Source organism: Oryctolagus cuniculus, chromosome 16, assembly GCF_051225735.1.
Source record: "Oryctolagus cuniculus isolate XC-2025 breed Fujian yellow rabbit chromosome 16, ASM5122573v1, whole genome shotgun sequence".
NCBI classification, from domain to species: domain Eukaryota; kingdom Metazoa; phylum Chordata; class Mammalia; order Lagomorpha; family Leporidae; genus Oryctolagus; species Oryctolagus cuniculus.
In genome coordinates this window covers 11731682-11735967 of record NC_142882.1, presented here as the reverse complement: position 1 = coordinate 11735967, position 4286 = coordinate 11731682, and the positions used below count along the sequence as shown (strand labels likewise).

At 36.4% G+C, this 4286-nt stretch overlaps 1 long non-coding RNA gene across 1 annotated transcript; it reads right to left on the bottom strand.

Annotated features, from left to right (window-relative positions):
- Positions 1 to 324: 324 nt before the first annotated feature.
- LOC127485813 (uncharacterized) lies at positions 325 to 2740 on the bottom strand. The gene is made up of 2 exons (XR_007912718.3): positions 2576 to 2740; positions 325 to 451 (listed from the first exon to the last, which is right to left on the bottom strand). It is a non-coding gene; the product is annotated as an uncharacterized LOC127485813 (long non-coding RNA).
- Positions 2741 to 4286: the final 1546 nt, after the last annotated feature.

Here is a 4286-nt window from a genome sequence, read left to right as displayed (position 1 = left end):
AGGTGAGGTAGTTAGGTAAACAGTACTACCCATTTTAATACATACTAAACAAAAGCCTAAGAATTAGATAAATCATAGAAGCTTGGGGTCTTCTCTCTAGTCCCAAACATGAGGAAATGGAATTTAACTTTTTAATTTTTCTTTTTAAAAAAGTATTACATCATTTAAGTTTTTTTTTTAAACACTTGTTTTCTGGTAGTATACTTTTCTGAAGTTGGCACCCTTTTCTTCAATATGATTAACTGGGCACAACCCTTAATTCAAACTAAGCCTTGCTTCTAACCTAAATTAGTACAAAATTAAGACTTTTTTAGAAAACTAAAATTGTATTTGACATTTTTATTTTAGGCTGCAAAAACAAAAACAAGAAAAACAAACAATAACAAAAAACTTGAAATAGGCTCATCAAATGATGTAAATTCATCCTTTCCAGAGAAGCAGAAGGTAGACCCTACCACAAAGAAAAGATGTTTAGTGGATTTAATGGAGGTTACATTTAAAAGTACAGTAAGATATCAGGCTAACTTGAAAATCCTACGTTTTGTTGACCTCCATATGGGCAACCAATAATCACTATGAATTAGAGGTTTTTGTTAAAAATCATATGCTGCCCAGACTGGCAACAATGTACATGGCACATTATGTTAGGAAGTCAACTTTGAAAAAAATGACATACAAAAATGTGGCAATTTGAGTCCTTGGATCAAAATGGATATTTCTGCAGTTTCTACAGTCTGTTTTTTTTCCTAAGTAAATTAAGGCTAAAATAAATACATACATACATACATAATTAATAGATTGGAAGGTGAAACCCAATTTAATGGTTTAAAACACTGTTTTATTCTTCCCAAGTGGTCATTCTTATATACTCTAGTACTATTAGTCTAATTTAACAAATGGGTTTAATAGAAAAGACAGGGGCTGGGGCTGTGGCGTGGTGGGTAAGGCCGAAACCTGTGGGTAAGGCTGCCGCCTGTGGTGCCCAAATCCCCTTCTCCACTTCCCATCCAGCTCTCTGCTATGGCCTGGGAGGGCAGTGGAGGATGGCCCAAGTTCTTGGGCCCTTGCACCTATGTGGGAGACCTGGAAGAAACTCCTGGCTTCAGAATGGCTCAGCTCCTACAGTTGTGGCCAACTGGGGAGTGAACTGGTAGATGGAAGACCTTCTCTCTCTGCCTTTCCTTCTCTCTCTGTGTAACTCTGACTTTTGAATAAATAAATCTTTAAAAATAAAAACAAACAAAACCAGAAAACAACTATTTACAAATACAAAGCAATATGGCAAAATATGTTTAAAAGATACTATAACTATATAGTAATGTCAGTGTTGCCTTGGAAAAAAGTCATTTACTTTTTCTGATGAAAGTTCCATTTTCCAAAACATTTTTGAGGATTTTTTGTTTCTAAAAATATTGATAATTATCTGCAGATACAGCTTGTACTCTGACTTGGAAAGCAATTCCAAAATGTGATGACCATATAGTCTGAAAAATAACAGTACTACTGGGAAAAACATATGGGTTGGTAAGGAAATTCATTTAAAGAAAATGAATATTTATTAAACTCCTACTTCATGTGAGGCACTACACTGAAGGCATTTATATTGTTTCATATGCATAGTAACTATACAGAGCCACAGAGCAAACACTTGGCAGTAAAAAATCTGGGATCTTACTGAGACGTGTAACTTGGAATATACTTTGAATTAAAGGAGGTTAAGTACCTAGAGATCTTCTTTGGAAGTACACATCGGAGCAAGTCCTCTATAATTGCATGATACAATTCACCCTAATAACTGCAACTGAGTCAACTAGACCTGCAGTACTGGGGAGAGAACAGAAAGCCTAAACCAGATGAAAGCTGCCATCCTTGGACTGCAAAGGTTCTGCACTGACCTCAATAAGAAAAGTACCTAAAATTTCTTAAGTACTGGAATGGTTAAACCGAAAATTATTTCATAATGAAAAAACAGGAAAAGATTATGGTTTAAACAGCAAGAAGCCAATGTAACCATTATTTTAATGAAGTGAATAAACATATATAATATGGATCAGAAAAAAAAAAGTTATATGCTGCCTAAAAATAGAAAAGTCCATTAACGATCTAACAGCTATTGGTTGTGGTCATACTGGAAATTCTTCACCACAAATCTGGTCTCTTTTTTTCTTAAATATGAATTGTTTTAGTATAAATCATTGTATTTCTGTAACAAATTAATGAAAGGCACAGCTAATGCAAGCAGACAAATTCATTCAACTACCAACTGAAGAAACACTTTGGTTCTTCAGGAAAAAAAAATGAGCAAAACAAAAACAGCTGCAATTCAGAATTGTACTCCAAAAGCTACACTTCAAAAAACTTCCAGGAAAACCAAACTATGTAGCAATGAATGAACACGCATGAAAGAATTTGAGCATTCAACATATCTTGCAGGAAAACTATTGTTAAAATGCTAGGTAGAACAAATTGATCTTTAAAGTATGAATTCCTTTCCCTTAAAAAAATTACTGAATCTACCAAGGAAATACAAAAACATAAGGCTCTAAGTAAATAATAGTTGTGTTTAGGCTATTACAGTGCAGGTTATCCTCAAGGCCACATACAACCTGCTTCACTGCCGCTTGCACTCTGCTGGGTTTTGATCCTTCTTTGGGTCATAGTCTGGATCATTTTCCTCATCTCCTTCTTCTCCCCCTTCCTCATCCGCTTCTTCACCTTCTTCATCATAATCATCATCATCAACTTCAGAAATTATGGGTTGTATGGGGTGCCAGATAGATTGGAAAAAAGGAAAGAATGTCACTTTGAAAACCATTAAGAAGAAGCAGAAACACAAGGGACATGGGACAGTTCGTACTGTGACTAAAACAGTTTCCAATGACTCTTTCTTTAATTTTTTTGCCCCTCCTGAAGTTCCTGAGAGCAGAGATTTGGATGATGATGCTGAAGCTATCCTTGCTGCAGACTTTGAAATTGGTCACTTTTTACGTGAACGTATAATCCCAAGATCAGTGTTATACTTTACTGGAGAAGCTATTGAAGATGATGATTTTATTTCTGATTCACTTTTAAAAGGTAGCTTACTGGATAAAGCATTTTTGGTTGGAATTTTGTTTCTCAAGACCTGAACATATCATCCTATTCTCTTCTGGTCAAGAGGTTTTTGCTGAGAAATCTGCTATTAGTCTAAGTGAAACTTGATGTCTATGTTTCACTGTCTTTGGGATTCTGTCATTTAACTTTTTTTTTTCGACAGGCAGAGTGGACAATGAGAGAGAGAGACAGAGAGAAAGGTCTTCCTTTGTCGTTGGTTCACCCTCCAATGGCCGCCGTGGCCGGTGCACTGCAGCCAGCGCACGGTGCGGATCTGAAGGCAGGAGCCAGGTGCTTCTCCTGGTCTCCCATGCGGGTGCAGGGCCCAAGCACTTGAGCTATCCTCCACTGCACTCCCGGGCCATAGCAGAGAGCTGGTCTGGAAGAGGGGCAACTGGGACAGAATCCGGCGCCCCGACCAGGACTAGAACCTGGTGTGCCGGTGCCACTAGGCGGAGGATTAGCCTGTTGAGCCGCGGTGCCGGCCTCTGTCATTTAACTTTTGACAATTTGGCTACAACATTCCTTGTAGAAAGTCTTCATTCGTTGAAACTTGTTGAGGTCCTTTGAACTTCCTGTATGTGGTTGCTCATATAAAATACAAGACTGGGGAAATTTTCAATAATTATTTCTTATATATATGTGTGTGTATTTCAAATAATATCTCAATTATTTCATTTAAGAAGTTCTCAATGACTATTCCTATGATTATTCCTGTAACACAAACATTTGTTTACTTAATGATAGCCCATACATCCCCTAGGCTATCTTTTTTTTTTTTTAAACTTCTCTCTCTCTATTTTTGCCTGATAGGATGATGGCAAAAATCTTGATCTCAAGGTCAGCAATTTTTTTCTCCTACTGTCCAATTTTATTTTTGTTCATTGTATTTTTATTTCATTGGTGTAATTTCTCAACTCCAAAATTTCTGTTTAATTCTTTCTAATGATTTCTTCTGTTTGCTTATGACATGTTTAATATCATATATTGTTTCCTTAATTGTTTTGAATTGACCATCTGTGTTCCCTGATATCTCATTGAGATTCCTAAGGATCATTATTTTGAATTTATTTTTATTTGTTCATATATCTCCTTCAACTCAGTATCTATTAATGGAGAACTGTTTCATCCTTTTGGAGCTGTCATGCTTCTAGGCTTCTTCATCTGTACTGTGTTCCTACACTGACATCTGT